This window comes from Oncorhynchus clarkii, chromosome 5 (genome assembly GCF_045791955.1).
Source record: "Oncorhynchus clarkii lewisi isolate Uvic-CL-2024 chromosome 5, UVic_Ocla_1.0, whole genome shotgun sequence".
NCBI classification, from domain to species: domain Eukaryota; kingdom Metazoa; phylum Chordata; class Actinopteri; order Salmoniformes; family Salmonidae; genus Oncorhynchus; species Oncorhynchus clarkii.
The window spans coordinates 56,718,196-56,740,400 of NC_092151.1; the positions used below are offsets into that span (position 1 = coordinate 56,718,196).

General features: G+C 41.2%; 1 protein-coding gene across 3 annotated transcripts in view; it reads right to left on the reverse strand.

Moving 5' to 3' along the window:
• LOC139409053 (paralemmin 1a) overlaps nt 1-22,205 on the reverse strand; it is a 65,396-nt gene that overhangs the window by 29,923 nt on the left and 13,268 nt on the right. The window lies entirely within an intron of this gene.

A 22,205-nucleotide genomic window follows, 5' to 3' on the forward strand; every position in this document is an offset into this window, starting at 1 on the left:
GAGAGAGAGCGCTAGTTAACTTGTTTAACAAAAAACCCACAAGACAATTGGCCGTGAAGACATCATTCTAAGAAATAGCCAGCCTTACAGGTTTGTGGTCTTGGATACCATGGGTCTCTTTGCATTTAAAACATAATGAGATGTATGGGAAAGGCCAGGTTGCATTCCTTAAACCCCTGGTTACCTTAATTACAAACTATTAACTTCATTTCACAAACAGGCATGAACGATCATCGCCCACCCTCTCCTTCTCTCTCCGTCGGATTCAAACACACAGAGGTAACCCAATGTTGCAAAAGCATTCGTTCAAATGAATACCAGACAGTAAAGTAAGACCTAATAAATCGAAAGAAGAAGGACATCATGATACACACACTGCAGAAAGGATAGGGAGGAGGTATTTGGGATATATTCATTTTTTCACTGCATGTGACAAATAAAATGTGAAACTTGAAACGCGCGCACACACACACATACACAGAGAGAGCGAGCAAGAGAGAGAGAGAGAAATCTGGATTTCATCCTCCCGTCCCATTGACAGTTGTAATATCTAATTCCTGCCTGTCAAGCATTTTACTAGAGAGGAAACATATGTATGCGTCGATGCTTTCATACCTGAGGAATTCAGAGCATGTGTAGATCAGCTTTCATACACACATTCTTTCCTGGATAGACTCCTAGTCATACTGTATATGCAATACTGTATGTGTATGGTTCATTGCTGGACTAGAGCTGAATTAGGTCCGTTCAATTAGTTCACATCACTGACCCCCCGAATAAAAAGCAAATACTATAGCAAAGAAAGTAACTGCTCGTGCATAGGACTCACTAGGTGGAATGAAGCCCAGAAAATGACGACCACACAAATCGCTGATTCATTGGCAACAGCACGACTTATCACAACCCACACAAGTTCTTTGACTTAAGAAAAGCATAAAAATACATATGACCAACACCTTAAAGGAAGTATTGACTTATAAAATAGATACCACGGATAATTCTGTAGAACGTCCCCCTCACACGTTCTCATTTTGATATCTTTGTGGGGAAATAAGGATGCGCATGAACAGTCACCAATCACCACACGAGGTAATTCCATTTATCTCATGAAACAGGAAGAAAGAAATTGGAACAAGGGTCATTGAACAAAGAAAATACTGATGTCGGGCGATAATATGCTGCAGGCCTATTGTTGACAATGTTTCTCAAGCGCCTGCTTGGCTAATTGATTCCAGATATTCAGGCCACAAAAATGTGCGGCCACATATTCACACAGTCAAACACAATAAAACACATTAACACACAGTGAATGTCATATGGTCCCACTTTACATGAAGTGCCCCAAAAAAAACTACGTACAGTATTTACCTGGTACTGTAGCTACATATGTAGATAGGTATAGTGTAGTTACAGTGTAAGTAAGCTACAACTGTTGTCCAGTTTGCAGTTTGTGTTATTAGACACATTTGAATCCTTATACACATTATATTTGTAACTAAACTCAAATGAATAGTGGCCAAGTCTACCCTTACATCAGAACAATTGTTAAAGACTGCCAAACCATACAGTGTTTATATCACACCAGGGCTATTTCATCAGAGCTAAGTCAGGATTGGTCCTCTCTCTGGCCAGTTTGAGTTTGGCCCTGGATTCATTTGGCTCCTCCAGGTTCCAGAGGATTGATCTGCCGTGCATACCGTGCAGCAGCACTTGTCTCTACACTCCAGTTGAGAGGTCTGTGTAAGAATGCCAGAAGGACAGCCTCTCCTTGATCTTTCAACCCCAGAGAACGTGTAACACAAGGACAATCTAGCCTCAAGCAGCAATGGCCAGTAGCTTAGTGGTAGCTTAGTAGAATAGGCAAGGACCAAGTTGAGTGAGTGCACGACTCAAGAGCCCTCATCTAAAAGAGCGATCGACATCCGTAGCAATGCATTGTCACTCTGGGTTTCGTGGGCTTGCCAAGATGACCGACACCGGAATTACATAATTAGATAAATAACAGTAAGACAAGTTGAGCGTGAAATAGGGTGAGAGACAAGCTGAGGCTCAAGCTGGCTCAATATCATCTTTTTTCACGCTAGTTTTCTTTTGAGGGGGAGGGTGAAAATGATGGAATTCTTTCCTGGAGGAGACTGCAGGGGAACAGTGTCAAGAGAGAGAGAGAGCATCCAGCGAGAACGCAGGATGCAAGGCTGCCAATGTTTCCCCTTGCTTTCTCCACAGGCAGGTTGCAAAATCCCCCCGAAAAACTGCTAGACTTCCAATACCAAAATAGGACATCAAGACATCATTTGTTATGAAGTCACAGTAGGGGAAACCTCAAGCTGCACACGGTGTCTCTCTCTCTCTCTCTCTCTCTCTACAACAGGGACAGTGACTCTTCATGTGCACTTACAATGCCTCACACGGCGTAATGACTGACCGCACGTCTCCTGGAAGGTCACAAGACAGACAGCCCGTCTGAGAAGCCTCAGAGCTCTGTATCAGAGCATGCTCCGATGGGAGAAGAGAGGGAGAGGAGAGGTATGCATCCCACCCAGACACCACCACCACTACCAGCACCCCTAGGACCATTCCATCCCAGACTGGGAGTGTGCTGGTCGGGAACGGGCCCCCCTCTGATAGCCCTGTTTGAAAGATGAGACACACGGCATGCCATGAGGGAACGCAGGAATGCCTGGCCTGCGCTACAGCCCAACCCCGCCGGCCCCAACAACCCCTGCCACCCCAACATGTGTTTCCCATCCCCCAGGACCACCCCCTATATAACACACACCACCTGTAAAAATACCATGCGTTTTTTTGGGGCTCCTAAGTGAAATATATTTGGCTGCTTGGCTTACAGTGGAGAATGGTGTGAGAAGCTGAAGGGGTAAGCAGAGAAAGCGGAGAGCGGGTGGTTATAATTCACAACTAGGGTCTCAAGGTGAAACAGCAGAACTCAGCCTAGGACCATATCTACCAGACATTTTCATTCGCGTAGACACTATGTCCCGGGGGCAGAATGCTATTAACGCGGCTCATCTTCAATGCTTACGCTAGGCTAATGCTAATGCTATGTGTGGCTGTGACTGCTGGGTCCGAGTATGCAGAATTCAGCAGAGCTGCATCATGTATGGGCTATTGTCTGGGGGAAATGCCTGCTTGCTGCTGTGTGCCCAGTCAGCAGCTTTGGGCTGACAGGTCGGAGAGAGAGAGAGAGGGAGAGGACAGGACAAAGCCATGTGCTGGCCACCATCGCTGCTGACTAATCTGAATGCTACCTATAGCACCCTCTAGGACACTGCATAAACGATGCTAGCATACACAGCGACACGTGCTTTATGCCTCAGCCCCAGCCACAGCTAGGCCAAATCCAAATCTGTATAAGTAAAGGCTATCTACCAATAAGTAAAGGCTATCCACCAATAAGTAAAGGCTATTCACCAATAATGCTATCTAAATGGCGCCGGAGCAGAATGCAGATGTTTTATGTATCCCCAACCGATTGTGGTTTTTTGTTTGTTTATCTTCATTGTTCGTAACTTATTTTTTTACTAATTTTGTACATGATGTTGCTGCTAACGTTTCTTATGACCGAAAATAACTTCTAGAAATCAGGACTGCAATTACTCACCAAGGACTAGCAGAATCCTTTTTCTTCTTTCACGACTCTGACGAGCCGGAGGCAGAGGATATAGGGCTCCTTCGGGAACAGGCCCGAGCCCCGTGATCTGAGTTCAAAGGCGATCTAATAAACCCCCACTTCCCTCAATTCTGCTAGCAAATGTGCAATCTTTGGACAATAAAATCAACGAGTTACGAAAAGATCAAACTACCAATGGGACATTAAAAACTGTAACCTCTTCTGCTTATGGCTGAACGACGACAACATCAACATAAAGCTGGCTGGTTATACGATGTACCGGCAGGATAGGACAGCGGGACAGGACAGGAATTTTGTATTTATTTTTGTCAACAACAGCTGGTGCACGATATCTAAGGAAGTCTCAAGCTATTGCTCGCCTGAGGTAGAGTTTCTCATGATAAGCTGTAGACGACACTACCTACCGAGAGAGTTTTCATCTGTATTCTTTGTAGCTGTTTACATAACACCACAGTCAGATGCTGGCACTAAGACAGCATTGAATGAGCTGTATTCCACCATAAGCAAACAAGAAAACGCTCACCCAGAGGCGGTGCTCCTAGTAGCCGGGGACTGTAATGCAGCGAAACTTAAATCAGTTTTAGCAAATTTCTATCAGCATGTTAGAGGGAAAGTAATAGGGGGAACAGAGGGAAAATAACTCTGGACCACCTTTACTCCATACACAGAGACTCTTACAAAGCTCTCCCTCGCCCTCCATTTGGCAAATCTGACCATAATTTCATCCTCCTGATTCCTGCTTACAAGCAAAAATTAAAGCAGGAAACACCAGGTACTAGATCAATAAAAAAGTGGTCAGATGAAGCAGATGCTAAGCTACAGGACTGTTTTGCTATCACAGACTGGAACATGTTCCGGGATTCCTCCAATGGCATTGAGGAGTACACCACATCTGTCATTGGCTTCATCAATAAGTGCATAGATGATGTCATCCCCACAGTGACTGTATGTACATACCCCAACCAGAAGCCATGGATTACAGACAGCATCCATTTTCAAGGAGTGGGACTCTAACCCGGAAGCTTATAAGAAATCCCGCTATGCCCTCCGACGAACCATCAAACAGAGAAAGCATCAATACAGGACTAAGATCGAGTCGTATTACACCGGCTCTGACTCTCGTCGGATGTGGCAGGGCTTGCAAACTATTACAGACCACAAAGGGAAGCACAGCCGAGAGCTGCCCAGTGACACGAGCCTGCCAGATGAGCTAAACTACTTCTATGCTCGCTTTGAGGCAAATAACACTGCACCAGCTATACCGGAAGGCTGTGTGATCACTGACATTTTCAACGTCTCCCTGTCCGAGTCTGTAATACCAACATGTTTCAAGCAGACCACCACAGTACCTGTGCCCAATAACACTAAGGTAACCTGCCTAAATGACTATCGACCCATAGCACTCATGTCTGCAGCCATGAAGTGTTTTGAAAGACTGGTCATGGCTCACATCAACACCATCATCCCAGAAACCCTAGATCCACACCAATTTCTACACCACCCAAACAGATCTACAGATGATGCAGTCTCTATTGCACTCCACAATGCCCTTTCCCACCTGGACAAAAGGAACACCTATGTGAGAACGCTATTCATTGACTACAGCTCAGTGTTCAACATCATAGTGCCCTCAAGGCTCATCACTAAGCTAAGGACCCTGGGACTAAACACCTCCCTTCTGCAACTGGATCCTGGAATTCCTGACTAGCCGCCTCCAGGTGGTAAGGGAAGGTAACAACAAATCCACCACGCTAATCCTCAACACAGGGGCCCCTCAGGGGTGCGTGCTCAGTCCCCTCCTGTACTCCCTGTTCACTCATGACTGCACGGCAAGGCACGACTCCAACACCATCATTAAATTTGCCGATGACATAACAGTGGTAGGCCTGATCACCGACAACAACGAGGCACCGGGTGATGTCAGGACAACAACCTCTCCCTCAACGTGATCAAGACAAAGGACATGATTGTGGAGCACAGGAAAAGGAGGAACGAGCACTCCCCCATTCTCATCGACGGGGCTGCAGTGGAGCAGGTTGAGAGCTTCAAGTTCCTTGGTGTCCACATCACCAACAAACTAACATGATCCAAGCACACTAAGATAGCCGTGAAGCGGGCACGACAAAACCTGTTCCCTCTCAGGAGACTGAAAATATTTGGCATGGGTCCTCAGATCCTCAAAAGGTTCTACAGCTGCACCATCGAGAGCATCCTGACTGGTTGCATCACTGTCTGATTTGGCAACTGCTCGGACTCTGACCACAAGGCACTACAGAGGGTAGTGTGAACTGCCCAGTACATCACATCACTACTGATGTACTGGGGCCAAGCTTCCTGCCATCCAGGACCTCTATACTAGGCGGTGTCAGAGGAAGGCCATAAAAATTGTCAAAGACTCCAGCCACCCTAGTCATAGACTGTTCTCTCATGCTACTGCACGGCAAGCGGTACCGGAGTCTTGGTCCAAAAGGCTTCTAAACAGCTTCTACCTCCAAGCCATAAGACTCCTGAACATCTAGTCAAATGGCTACCCAGACTATTTGCATTGCCCCCCCACCCCCTTAACTCTACCTACATGTACATACTACCTCAAATAACCGGTGCCCCTGTACATTGACTCTGTACCGGCACCCCTCTGTATATATATATTATTTTTTTTACTGCGGCTCTTTAACTACTTGTTCATTTTATCTCTTATTCTTATCTGTATTTTTTTTAAACTGCACTGTTGGTTAGGGGTAAGTAAGCATTTCACTATTGTATTCGGCGCATTTGATTTGATTTGATATCCACCAATAAGTAAAGGCTATTCACCAATAAGTAAAGGCTATCCACCAATAAGTAAAGGCTATTCACCAATAAGTAAAGGCTATCTACCAATAAGTAAAGGCTATCTACCAATAAGTAAATGCTATCTATCAATAAGTAAAGGCTATCCACCAATAAGTAAAGGCTATTCACCAATAAGTAAAGGCTATCCACCAATAAGTAAAGGCTATTCACCAATAAGTAAAGGCTATTCACCAATAAGTAAAGGCTATTCACCAATAAGTAAAGGCTATCTACCAATAAGTTAAGGCTATTTACCAATAAGTAAAGGCTATTCACCAATAAGTAAAGGCTATTCACCAATAAGTAAAGGCTATCCAACAATAAGTAAAGGCTATTCACCAATAAGTAAAGGCTATCCACCAATAAGTAAATGCTATCTACCAATAAGTAAATGCTATCTACCAATAAGTAAATGCTATCTACCAATAAGTAAAGGCTATCCACCAATAAGTAAATGCTATCCACCAATAAGTAAAGGCTATTCACCAATAAGTAAATGCTATCTACCAATAAGTAAAGGCTATCCACCAATAAGTAAAGGCTATCCACCAATAAGTAAAGGTATCTACCAATAAGTAAAGGGTATCCACCAATAAGTAAAGGTATCTACCAATAAGTAAAGGGTATCTACCAATAAGTAATGGCTATCTACCAATAAGTAAAGGCTATCCACCAATAAGTAATGGCTATCCACCAATAAGTAAAGGTATCTACCAATAAGTAAAGGGTATCCACCAATAAGTAAAGGCTATTCACCAATAAGTAAAGGCTATCTACCAATAAGTAATGGCTATCCACCAATAAGTAAAGGGTATCTACCAATAAGTAAAGGCTATCTACCAATAAGTAAAGGCTATCCACCAATAAGTAAAGGCATCTACCAATAAGTAAATGTATCTACCAATAAGTAAAGGGTATCTACCAATAAGTAAAGGCTATCTACCAATAAGTAAAGGCTATCTACCAATAAGTAAAGGCTATTCACCAATAAGTAAAGGCTATCCACCAATACGTAAATGTATCTACCAATAAGTAAAGGGTATCCACCAATAAGTAAAGGTATCTACCAATAAGTAAAGGGTATCTACCAATAAGTAAAGGCTATCTACCAATAAGTAAAGGCTATCCACCAATACGTAAATGTATCTACCAATAAGTAAAGGGTATCCACTAATAAGTAAAGGTATCTACCAATAAGTAAAGGGTATCCACCAATAAGTAAAGGCTATCCACCAATAAGTAAAGGCTATCTACCAATAAGTAAAGGCTATCCACCAATAAGTAAAGGCTATCCACCAATAAGTAAAGGTATCTACCAATAAGTAAAGGTATCTACCAATAAGTAAAGGCTATTCACCAATAAGTAAAGGCTATCTACCAATAAGTAAAGGCTATCCACCAATAAGTAAAGGCTATTCACCAATAAGTAAAGGCTATTCACCAATAAGTAAAGGCTATCCACCAATAAGTAAAGGTATCTACCAATAAGTAAAGGTATCTACCAATAAGTAAAGGGTATCTACCAATAAGTAAAGGGTATCTACCAATAAGTAAAGGCTATTCACCAATAAGTAAAGGCTATCTACCAATAAGTAAAGGCTATCCACCAATAAGTAAAGGCTATTCACCAATAAGTAAAGGCTATTCACCAATAAGTAAAGGCTATTCACCAATAAGTAAAGGCTATCCACCAATAAGTAAAGGCTATCCACCAATAAGTAAAGGTATCTACCAATAAGTAAAGGTATCTACCAATAAGTAAAGGGTATCTACCAATAAGTAAAGGGTATCTACCAATAAGTAAAGGCTATCTACCAATAAGTAAAGGCTATTCACCAATAAGTAAAGGCTATCTACCAATAAGTAAAGGCTATCCACCAATAAGTAAAGGTATCTACCAATAAGTAATGGCTATTCACCAATAAGTAAAGGCTATTCACCAATAAGTAAAGTCTATCCACCAATAAGTAAATGCTATCTACCAATAAGTAAAGGCTATTTACCAATAAGTAAAGGCTATTCACCAATAAGTAAAGGCTATTTACCAATAAGTAAAGGCTATCCACCAATAAGTAAATGCTATCTACCAATAAGTAAAGGCTATTCACCAATAAGTAAAGGCTATCTACCAATAAGTAAAGGCTATTTACCAATAAGTAAATGCTATCTACCAATAAGTAAAGGCTATCTACCAATAAGTAAAGGCTATTTACCAATAAGTAAAGGCTATCTACCAATAAGTAAAGGCTATTCACCAATAAGTAAAGGCTATCCACCAATAAGTAAAGGCTATTCACCAATAAGTAAATGTATCTACCAATAAGTAAAGGGTATCCACCAATAAGTAAAGGCTATCTACCAATAAGTAAAGGTATCTACCAATAAGTAAAGGGTATCCACCAATAAGTAAAGGCTATCTACCAATAAGTAAAGGGTATCCACCAATAAGTAAATGTATCTACCAATAAGTAAAGGGTATCCACCAATAAGTAAAGGCTATCTACCAATAAGTAAAGGCTATCTACCAATAAGTAAAGGCTATTCACCAATAAGTAAAGGCTATCTACCAATAAGTAAAGGCTATTTACCAATAAGTAAATGCTATCTACCAATAAGTAAAGGCTATCTACCAATAAGTAAAGGCTATTTACCAATAAGTAAAGGCTATCTACCAATAAGTAAAGGCTATTCACCAATAAGTAAAGGCTATCCACCAATAAGTAAAGGCTATTCACCAATAAGTAAATGTATCTACCAATAAGTAAAGGGTATCCACCAATAAGTAAAGGCTATCTACCAATAAGTAAAGGCTATCTACCAATAAGTAAAGGCTATTCACCAATAAGTAAATGTATCTACCAATAAGTAAAGGGTATCCACCAATAAGTAAAGGCTATTTACCAATAAGTAAAGGCTATCTACCAATAAGTAAAGGCTATTCACCAATAAGTAAAGGCTATCTACCAATAAGTAAAGGTATCTACCAATAAGTAAAGGGTATCTACCAATAAGTAAAGGGTATCTACCAATAAGTAAAGGCTATCTACCAATAAGTAAAGGCTATCTACCAATAAGTAAAGGCTATCTACCAATAAGTATAAGCTATCCACCAATCTGTACAGGCTAAGCTCAGAGGTTTGATGGAGGCTGTTTGAGTGGCAAAATCAGGAGATGAACTAATCAATCTGTGCAGAAACATTCAGAGGGTTACTAGTGGGTCAAAGAGCAGTAGTGAATCTATTCTGCAAATTAACAATCTAGCCAGGATTTTGTTTTGTTTTTCAGCTGCAGTACTGAGTCAGTGCATGCTTTGAATGTTCGGAATTCTCCAAAATGAAGATCATACGTCTCATTCACAAGCTAATTCTCTCACTGTCGCGTGTGCATTTTAATGAAGCACAAACAACGGCAGGAGGGTTTGGTCAGGCCTCAAAGAAGAGATTGTTCCCCTTCCACAGAAACTGCTTCGTTTTCATGAAAAATGTCCCCTCCTAAATATTTCATAAATGCGTAAATTGTTGCGTTGCACAATATTAGCCCTTGAAGCTTTTTGTCATTAGAGATAGGATGATAAATGTATCAATATGGGGCCAGACAAAATGGCCGTGGTAAATCTCTGTGGGAATGTTAAGACTTCCAGCATCAACACATTGGGCTCTAATGCCTGGGGGTATTGCAGAGTACTGGTCCACTTCACTCATGAATACTGACCAAAAACTGGCACACCATGCCCTTTTTATTACACATTTTTATTTCATTTCAATGTTTATATTTTTTTTGTTGAACATTTCATTGGAAGTGAATCTGTGGTGTGCTGTGACCTGGTGGTCAGAGAGGACTCTGGGGGTTTGAACAGTGAGCTGGATGATCAAATGGGTCTTGGCCAACACACAGCCACACAGCTCTGGTATAAGATAGGAGGTGGTGGGTGTTTCTGTGTGTGTGTGTGTGTGTGTGTGTGTGTGTGTGTGTGTGTGTGTGTGTGTGTGCGTGTGAGTGAGTGAGTGAGTGAGTGGGTGAGTAATGTACATGTTTTACACACATCTCATATTACTGTGTTGATTCATGCTTTATAATATATATATATATATTTTTATTTTATTTATTTATTTATTTTTTACACTTGACAGTGTAAAACCTAGCAGTACTACTTCGTCGGGGCAGGGACTCTACAAGTTGTAAAAAGCGTTTCACAGGAATGCTGGCCAATGTTGACTCCAATGCTTCCCACAGTTGTGTCAAGTTATCTGCATGACCTTTGGATGGTAGACCATTGATATACACAAGAAACTGTTGAGGGTGAAAAACCCAGCAGCGTTGCAGTTCTTGACACACTCGCCCTGCACCTACTACGATACCCCGTTCAAAGGCACTTAACTATTTTGTCTTGCCCAATCACCCTCTGAATGGCACACATACACAATCCATGTCTCTTTTGTCTCAGGGCTTAAAAATCCTTCTTTAAATCTGTCTCCTCCCCTTCATCTACACTGACTGAAGTGGATTTAACAGGTAACATCAATAAGGGATCATAGCTTTCACCTGGTCCGTCGATGTCATAGAAAGAGCAGGTGTTCCTAATGTTTTGTTCACTCAGTGTATATTGCACGGGTATTTTACAAACTACTCTAAATACACATATTGTGAAATTCTATGTGGTTTTAGATCTTAGTTTTACTTCAGTTGGAGGTGCGGTAGTGTTGCCTGTGTGTTGTTGTATCATTATTGTTTATGCTTAGGCCAATGCTATCATCCTCCATGCCATCTCCTCTCTGGCCCCTGGAAGTTTGGCATTCCAGGATGCATTGCACATCCAGGAAATCTACTCCTTGGGAAAACTGCAGACTTTTCAAGGATTCCAATTTCTCTCGGAATCAGTGATGCCATACTAAGTAGGATATACTCGAGTCAAGTCTTGGTGATGGCAAGGACAATGACACAGTTCTGAGTGCGGGAGACTAAAAAAAGTATGTGAAATATGTCAGCTCAGCTTGATTAGATTAGGCAGGTAAAAAATTCAAAGGAAATGGGGAAATTAGTGAGCGCAGGTGCCGAGTCACTTCAAATACTGAGAGATGTGTTCCGCATTGCTGATGTGGTCAGGGGATTTGGAGTGAGCTTGGTGCTTATTCTGAGTGCGTCATAATGACAATTCGGAAACTAACGCATAAACCAAACAGTTTCCTCGACAAGATATTTAGCAAAATATGACAGAAAGATGAAGTAACTGTTAAGAGTAAATGTAGAATCAGTGCAGCGGAACCCAGGCTCAATAGCAATGCAATAATACACAGTGATCTAGCCATGAAGCCTGCTACTATTTTCCAGTTTTATCTGAATTCAGAGATGGAATAACTATAATTATTTTTCCTTTTGACATTTCCTTTGTCGATTTTGAATTGAGCCCATTTCACACTGATCACCATTCCTCTGTGTCACGTCCTGACCTTAGTTCCTTTTGTATGTCTCTATTTTAGGTTGGTCAGGGCGTGAGTTGGGGTGGGCATTCTATGTTTTGTTCTATGTTTGATTTTCTATGTGTTTGGCCTGGTATGATTCCCAATCAGAGGCAGCTGTCAATCGTTGTCTCTGATTGAGAACCATACTAAGGCAGCCTGTTTTCGCCCTTGAGTTGTGGGTAGTTGTTTTCTGTTTTGTGTGTATCACCTGACAGAACTGGTTCGTTCTCGTTATTCCTCGTTGTTATTTTGTTTAGTGTTCAGTTTTGATTCAATTGACAACATGAACACTTACCACGCTGCTCCTTGGTCCTCTCCTTCTTCCACCTACGAAAACCGTTACACTCTGACACAATATATCTTTACTTATAAAAAAAACCCAGCTCATTGAGAATATGGAATCTGAGACATCTATTCTGTATTCCCCAAAAAATGACATCAGACACACAAATGAACTGCAGCAGATGTTTTTCCTCTCAAGTGGAGAGAATGTCTAGATGGGCCAGCTTATTTTACTCTCCTGTTACCACTGTTACAGATGTAGGATCTTAATTTGAGGCAGTTTGCTACAGCAGGAAAACAATCCTGCAGCAACAGGTCATTTTTATTATTATGTGGATTATAATTAATGGACATTTTTGTAGGGATTGAAAGAAATAAAAACATAAGGGAAAATCAAGCCTTTTTAAACCTCAAATACACTACATGTTTTACATTTCCTGCATAAGATCCTACATCTGTAGGTAATTTCATGCCCTTCACTTCTAAGCCATACACTCTTAGAAAAAAGGGTTCCAAAAGGCTTCTTTGGGGAGGTATAGGGTTCTACCAAGAACCATTTACATTGAAGGGTTCTTTGCAAGACAAATGGTTCTACCTAGAACCTTAACTGTCCAAATAACCTTTTTTGGAAGAAAGGGTTATTTGACGATTCTTTGGAAGGTAAGAAGGATTCTTTGGAACCCTTCTGAATCTGATTAAACTTTTTATAATGTTTTTTTTAGAGTGACTAAGCATTAGTGTTTACCTCATTGTTCAAACTTTAACATCAGGAGTTTGAGTAATAAGATAAGTTTAAAAAGATAGGTGTGAGAATGTTTTAAACTGTAGATACATGTACAGTTGAAGTCAGAAATTTACATACCCCTTAGCCAAATACATTTAAACTCCGTTTTTCACAATTCCTGACATTTAATCAGAGTAAAAATTCTTAAGTCAGTTAGGATAGAGTTAAAAGTCTTAAGTCAGTTAGGATCACCACTTTATTTTAAGAATGTGAAATGTCAGAATAATAGTAGAGAGAACGATTCCAGCTTTTATTTCTTTCATCACATTCCCAGTGGGTCAGAAGTTTACAGACACTTAACTATTATTTGGTAGCATTGCCTTTAAATTGTTTAACTTGGGTCAAACAGTTTGTGTAGCCTTCCACAAGCTTTCCACAATAAGTTGGGTGAATTTTGGCCCATTCCTCCTGACAGAGCTGGTGTAACTGAGTCAGGTTTGTAGGCCTCCATGCTCACACACACTTTTTCAGTACTGCCCACACATTTTATATAGGATTGAGGTCAGGGCTTTGTGATGGCCACTCCAATACCTTGACTTTGTTGTCCTTAAGACATTTTGCCAGAACTTTGTAAGTATGCTTGGGGCCATTGTCCATTTGGAAGACCCATTTGGAACCAAGATTTATCTTCCTGACTGATGTCTTGAGATGTTGCTTCAATATATCCACATAATTTCCCTACCTCATGATGCCATCTATTTTGTGAAGTGCACCAGTCCCTCCTGCAGAAAAACACCCCCACAACATGATGCTGCTACGCCCATGCTTCATGTTTGGGATGGTGATCTTCGGCTTGCAAGCCTCCCTCTTTATCCTCCAAACATAACAATGATCATTATGGCCAAACAGTTCCATTTTTGTTTCATCAGACCAGAGGACATTTCTTTGTCCCCATGTGCAGTTGCAAACCGTAGTCTGGCTTTTTTTATGGCGGTTTTGGAGCAGTGGCTTCTTACTTGCTGAGCAGCCTTTCAGGTTATGTCGATATAGGACTAGTTTTACTGTGGATATAGATACTTCTTTACCTGTTTCCTCCAGCATCTTCACAAGGTCCTTTGCTGTTGTTCTGGGATTGATTTGCACTTTTCGCACCAAAGTACGTTCATCTCTAGGAGACAGAAGGCGTCTCCTTCCTGAGCGGTATGATGGCTGCGTGGTCCCATGGTGATTATACTTGCATACTATTGTTTGTACAGATGAATGTGGTACCTTCAGGCATTTGGAAATTGCTCCCAAGGTATATAAATGTTTTCTGAGGTCTTGGCTGATTTATTTAGATTTTTCTATGATGTCAAGCAAAAAGGCACTGAGTTTGAAGGTAGGCCTTGAAATACATCCACAGGTACGCCTCCAAATGACTCAAATGATGTCAATTAGAATATCAGAAGCTTCTAAAGCCATGACATCATTTTCTGGAATTTTACAAGCTGTTTAAAGGCACAGTCAACTTAGTGTATGTAAACTTCTGACCTACTGGCATTGTGATACAGTGAATTACAAGTTAAATAATCTGTCTGTAAACAATTGTTGGAAAAATTACTTGTGTCATGCACAAAGTAGATGTCCTAACCGACTTGCCAAAACTATAGTTTGCTAATAAGAAATTTGTGGAGTGGTTGAAAAACGAGTTTTAATGACTCCAACCTAAGTGTATGTAAACTTCCGACTTCAACTATATCTGGGAATATTTGGTATCTGGTATTCCCTTAATAATTTTACTTGTACAGCACTGACATAGTTGATATCTTTGTCATGATTTCCATCTTTCAAATTAGTGTTTTCTGTGATTTTATTGAGCAGAGGGTAGGAGAAGAGAAGGGAGTATGAGTGGACCAGCAGTGTATTGTATACTACACAGCAAATTTGCCAGTTTTACCGAGTGTTGATTTTCAGTGCAACATTTCTAATGTTGATACAGAAGTAAAATGAACACTAAGTGGTATAAAATAACCCCCGTGTTGGTGTTAATAACCAGAGTTGAGTGTGATTGTGACATTTTTACTCTGTAAGGAGAAAAACACTACAAACCACGCCCAGGAGTGTGCCGAGTATTCAAACAAAACGAGTATCGTAACGCATATGGGAAATTGTTGTGATACGATTATGATCCCAGTATTTTCTGTTATTATCCCTGATCTGAAAGATTTACATTTTCTGGTGCCAGTGTTCATCTTTCAATCAAGTGCGCGGTCCTACATGGTCTAAATAACTCAACTGGCTAGTTTGCCTGTCTGTATAGACAAGGGCGGGCTGTATGTTGATCCTGCTGCTCTGATTGGATAGAGCGAAGCTGTATCCACTCGCTTAGCTTCATCATTTCACCTGATCACTTCTCCTCGCATGGTTTAGTCAAATCGTTTAGATTGCTGCTGTCGCTTGTTAGCCTGTTACTAAGACCACACAGCACCTTGCACTTGATATAAAGATGCCCCCCCCCCAAAAAAAATGACACTACAAGACCATAGTGCTTGCCTACGAAAAAGCAAAGAGAACTGAACTGCCACTCCCTACTTTCAGGCTATGCTCAAACCCTACAACCCAACCCGAGCACTCCGTTCTGCCACTTCTGGTCTCTTGGCCATCCCACCCCTATGGGAGATTAGCTCCTGCTTAGCCCAGTCAAAATTATTCTCTGTCCTGGCACCATGAAAACGTCTAAAAACCCTACCTCAAAAATAAGAAATCTCAGCTCCCACCTCCCCTTATTGTTGTACTATAGTAATGTACTATGACTGTGATATGTGGTTGTCTCACCTAGCTATCTTAAGATGAACGCGCTAACTGTAAGTCGCTCTGGATAAGGGGGTCTGCTAAATGACTAAAATGTAAATGATAAATCAAATGGCAAGAACATTTGCTAGAACTGTAGCAAGCTATCAATGTGCATGATATCTAACAAGCAGAGCGAGGGTAGGGGGAAAATACAAAACATGAAACGCCGATGCGCATTCTGACTGAGTGACAGGAAACTTGTCTCTGCCCGCTGCAAGTTGAGCACACGCAGACACAGACCCCTCCACGCACCGCTCCTAATCTGCAGATTGTTTGTCTAAAAACACACAGGAAAATAGGTATTTTTCCAACATCTATGAAGGCATATTAAAACCCTTTTGGGTTTTCCAATCACGAGTATCATCCGATCCGATCCAACTATAAACTGTCAATTTACGGATACGATTAGTAATACGAGTATGGCCAGGTCGGCACACCCCCTGAGCACCTCCATCACTATCCTGCTAAAAATATTTTTCAATATCTGTGTTTTTGCATGTACATCGATTGGTTGATTAATCTTATGCTACACAAAGATAAATAGTAAACCTTTTTCTAAACTAATCCAATCTGTTCGATTTATTGCACCCATTACTGAGATGGTTGTTCCAATCTAGATTATCCTCATTCATCAATCATCACTACCCTGGCATGCATTCTGATGGCAGTTTGCTGGTGATTAAAAGTTCCAATTGTTAGATATCCTCACTCTGGCTGGATTCCAATAGGAATTACACATCAGTGAGCATAATGTGACTTGCAGGCCTGATGTGGCCTGTAAACCAAGAGTTTCGTATCACCAATGTGTTATGTTATAACTAGGCCCTCAAAGAAAGGCCTGATGATATACACTATATATACAAAAGTATGTGGACGCCCCAGACCCGTTGCTGACAGGTGTATAAACTCGACTACACAGCCATGGAATCACCATAGAGAGTGGAAGTCGAATGACCTTACTGAAGAGCTCAGAGACTTTCAACGTCGCACCATCATAGGAGGCAACCTTTCTAACAAGTCAGTACGTCAAATGTATGCCCTGCTAGAGCTGCCCCGGTCAACTGTAAGTGCTGTTATTGTGAAGTTTAGGAGCAACAACGGCTCAGCCGCGAAGTGGTAGGCGAAACAAGCTCACAGAACGGGACCGCTGAGTGCTGAAGCACGTAGCGTGTAAAAATCCTCTGTCCTCGGTTGCAACACTCCCTACCGAGTTCCAAATTGCCTCTGGAAGCAACCTCAGCATAATAACTATTATTCAGGAGCTTCATGAAGTGGGTTTCCATGGCCGAGCAGCCGCACATAAGCCTAAGATCAATGCCAAGCGTCGGCTGGAGTGGCGTAAAGCTCGCCACCATTGGACTCTGGAGCAGTGGAAACACGTTCTCTGGACTGATGAATAACACTTCACTATCTGGCATTCTGATGGACAAATCTGGGTTTGGTGGGTGCCAGGAAAACCATTTCCTACAAGGTTCTAGGAAATCCCTTAAAAAAATATAAAAGTGTTGTCGGTAGAGCCGTTCATAGAGGGTTCTAGGAAGAACCTTCAGAGCAGCAAACTGTTGGGTCGCAGGTGTCTGAGTACAAAAAAAATACAAAGAAATACTCCAGTCTGAACTTAAACGACTTAAACCAGGTAGAAAGTGTGTAAGAAATGATAATGAACTTAATAACTTAATCTCAGAGAAAAATATAGAGCTATTAGCAGGCCTATTTTGGTTGATTTTGTCGTCTCAAAACAGTGAGGTATTAACATTTTTCGTCAAGAATATGGGCAAAATGTTCTTATTGACAATGAAAGTGGTGTTGTTTCCTTGTCATATAATTGCTACATTTAATATGAATACAGCATTAAAAATAGTTTTCAAGATTGTATTTTGCCGATTATTTTTCGGGAGGCGAATATTTGGTCGCGACTGAGACAACCTGGTTCAATTTGGGTCCCAAGCCAAAACCAGTTGAGAAGCACTGCTTTAGAGGACAAAAGGGTTCTTGGTAGAACCCTTCAGATGGTTTTAGGCATAACCCTTCATAGAGGGTTCTAGGTAGAACAAACCAAAGAAGTCTATATGGTAGTACTTAGCACATTTTTTTCTGAGTGTACACTTCATAGGCCAGACGTTCTGTTGTCAAAGCAGGGCTGAATATGTCTTACCGATGATGTCAAGCCCAAAAAGCAAAACAAAACATGTAGATGACAAAGAACAGCTTTGAGGCTTCATGTTCGACACCACTGTCCCCCGCAATGACAGGAATTATTCTGCAGAGTCGGCAAAGGGCAGCTCTAAAGAGCCTGATTCGTCCAGAGTGCTAGTCTGCAGTGTAATGCGATCGAGGCCAACGGGCATCCTGTCCCTCATCACATGGAGTGTAGGACACAGACACAGTGACAGACTGGGTGGGGTCACATCATGCAGACCAACAACGAACCAATAGAAAAGAAGAGCTTGGGTTTTTTTCTATCCCCAAACACAACACTGGGGCACTTCCTCCAACACCCTCCTCAAGCAGCAAAAGAAGGGAGGGGCATGGAGTCAGACCACCACTAGTCTCAAGACATTTCCTGCCCTGCTGAGAATAGGGTGGGGTACTTGCACTGAATACTCATAAATCTACTCTTTATTTGGGTTGGTCATTTTGCCCATTTTAGTGTCCTTTTGACTTATTACAGCTTATCTGGTCCTACACAATCATAGTTCAGCTATTGGAAATATGGTAAGCCATTATGGTGACCTTGCTGATTTCAAAACCTAACAACAACAACGATGAAAGAAGAGAAACCGAGACAGACGGTGATGTAACACCATTTACTAGACTCATGGGGAAGGTGTGTCACGGTGTTGTGGCTGCCACTGTCTGTGCACTCGGTACCCTACACTTGGAAAAAAAGGTGCTGTCTAGAACATAAAGGGGTTCTTCGACTGTCCCCATAGGAGAACCCTTTTGGGTTCCATGTAGGACCCTTTCCACAGAGGGTTCTATATGGGACCCAAAAGGGTTCTCTCTGGAACCAAAAAGGGGACAGGCAAAAAACTAGATTGGAAACTTTTTTTCTGAGAGTGTAGGCTAGGCTTGCAAAATTCTTGAAACTTCCAAGGTTTTTCATAAAATCCCAGTTTAAGGATTCTGAAAATCAGGAGTGAATGAACAGGAAAATAATACTTCAACTGGGAATCATTCAGCTTGGATTTCTGAAAAAAACAGGGAACTTTGGGAAAGTATCCAGAATTTTGCAACCCTGCTGGCCTGCCTTCCTCCCCTAGCCCGACCACCACTGTCTCCCCTGGACAATGGAGGCTCCAACTCTGACTCAAACCCTCACAAGGCTAATGGGGCGTGCCCTGATAAGGTCCACACAGATAAATAATCCCAGTGCAATAAAACCATGAGGAAATGTCACTGCTGACAAGTTCAGGGCTCAGAGATGATTATCTTAACCTTTTAGCATAAAGACCAAGGAGGGGAAAATACAGTTAAAATATCTCAAAACTTTTGCTGGTGGATGAATCTGCACCCTGGCTATGAGCAGATTACAGGGTGCCTTTTGTAAACAGAAAGGAATGCTTCTACATTCCTACACTCCCAAATCAGTCCCGGTTGTCACAATATTTGATGTTTTACTTTTGTGAATTTCTAAATCAAATTCTTACCATTCCAAAATGCTCTTGAATGCTTTTGTCTAGAAATAGTTACAATTGTTTGCTTAGGAAGAGTTTCTCTTCTGCTTGTTGTTTAATCTCAAAGTTTGGCGATCGATGAATCCGTACTTACGCGTGGGTTTCCTTGGTCTCATCCTGTTTGGACAACAGGATGGGGTGAGACACTGTGAGCCATTAGAGTAGGCACTAAAAGTCCATTTGCAGCCACATACATTAGTGAGAAACACACAGGAAACAGCCTTCTGAGTGTGACAATACATTGAAATGTCATGTGCATGAATGAATATAACAAAAATATAATACTCCAACATGTACCGTATAATAAAATAGATGAACATATGACAGATATAGCAACAATAAGGGCACAAATCCACACTACATACTAAACACATGCATATCAACCATCATCATACGGTCACATAAATAGCACATAGACATCCTCAGATTAATTATGCATATTGTTGTAATCATAATCTGACAAAGCAATGAAAATATCACCACATGACATTCACATAATTTGAGAATTGACACAAAATGTGTCTATATGTAGACATTTTCAGTAGGCTATGAAGTATTAATAGACAATGACTTCACAGTAAGACACTAATACAGTAGACATACAAAGTCGACCGAATCTAAACTTAAAATGTGCACAACGAATACAATCATGTATTTATTCAAGACTTGGGTTAAACTAACCAAGGCTATTGTTCGTCATTCCATTTTGCCCAACTGCGTTGTACATTTCCATGGCCATGGAAGTAATGTCCAATGTCTTAAGACACACATCTCTTGTCCTGAATATTGCTCAGTCTTTGCGCCCCAGAGGAACAGCTCATATGACACTTTTCACTGCTGTTTGTCCCTCGGAGAACGTTTTCCTTTAGCAGGAATGCAAGACGACTGAATACAGTCCCCGTGATCTTTCACGGAGCCACAAGGGCTGGAAGTGAATAGACCTTTAATCACGTCCACCATTCTATTTGTATCACTGTTGTCATCTTACACTAAACGTACCGAGGAGGCTGCCCCAACATTTCGTACGGGTTGAATGAAATGGTGCTTAAAACGACATGACAAAGGCCATTACGCGTCCGTTTTCAGTCTGCTCAGTTGACCGTGCGACTAGCAAACAATGAGAAACTATATATCTACCACTAATCTCATGGGCTTTGGTATTTAAGTCTAGCACTGAGGCCTTTACATGGGGCACGGCCCACTATCTCCCTTAGTCATGATTTAGAAGAGCATTCAGAGGGGTGTGAGCCGCAAAGAAGCAATGTGACCTTGCATGCAGGAGTTCCAATGGGAGTCTGTGGCTCCTGCCGTGCCATTACGTTACCCTGGCGCAAAGCAGCCCTGGCTAGGAGTGGAAGTAAGAATGGGAGTATAACAGATTTAATAAGATAAATTGTGTTTGGTTAACAGCGAACGCCTGATTGGGAGACCACAGGGGCACTAAGGCAATCATGCCCTTCACAAAGCACCGTACACTCAAAGTGACATGAATGAACAGAAAGCAGGAGTGACAAAGATGCTTCCTCAAAACAGGCCAATGATCATGTCAGACTGTCACAATAGGCCAACTGTTTTTAGCGACCAGGCAAAAAACACTCAACTCACCCTCACTTTCAAATCGCCCTTGCAAGTGTTCAATGAGAGAGATACTGTTACTCATATAATTTATAGAACACTTACTTCTATCTGGAGTCTCATGAGAGAAATGGAGTCTCAAAGATCTCCAAGTCAAACTGACACAAGTGATATTCCAGTCAGACAAATTCTTGAACTTGGGTATTATTGTTGCTTCTGCACCAAATGTGTAAGTACATCTCATTAGCATCATATTGTATAATGTTCAAGTAAAGATGGCTCAGGTTTTTTCCAGTCATGATAAAAGCTGAACCATCCCTTCAAACGTTGGATAATGCTTTTATGGTGGAGACAAACAAGAAACAACCAATAGCTGCACTTTAGTTGAGTCATTGAACGTAGATGTAAATGTATCAAAGCCTTGTTGGTTGACACAGTCTATCTCTGTTTTCAGAGGCCATACCTTCCTCCAGAGGTGTCGGCCACATAAAGCACTAGCTGAGATCAACATCTCTTTGTTGTGTGTTTTTGTAAAGCTGTAATTCAAAGGACTCTAAACAAAACTGTCCAGCCAACTGAAAGAATGCATGGTTTCTATGGAGACCTCCCCTGCGAAAAAAAAATATCTGAGGGGGGAACTAGTTGCTGTGCTGGGAAAACACAAACAGCAACACAAAATCATCCAAACCCTTGGAGTTGTTACCAGTGAAAACCAGTGGAAGCAAAAGTACAAAGGGCCCGTTGCACAGTATGTTGAAACATGTTTACCACTATTTGTTAAAAAACATAATGAAAAGTCTAGTGAGGCCTGTTTAGTAGCTTTGTACAGCTACTCTACATGTATTACAGCTATTTATCTATGATCTATCTATGTACCAGATATGCAGCTATGTATCTATTATCTATCTATGTACCAGATATGCAGCTATGTATCTATTATCTATCTATGTACCGGATATGCAGTTATGTATCTATTATCTATCTATGTACCGGATATGCAGCTATGTATCTATTATCTATCTATGTACCAGATATGCAGCTATGTCTCTATTATCTATCTATGTACCAGATATGCAGCTATGTATCTAATATATATCTATGTACCAGATATGCAGCTATATATCTATGATCTATCTATGTACCAGATATGCAGCTATGTATCTATTATCTATGTA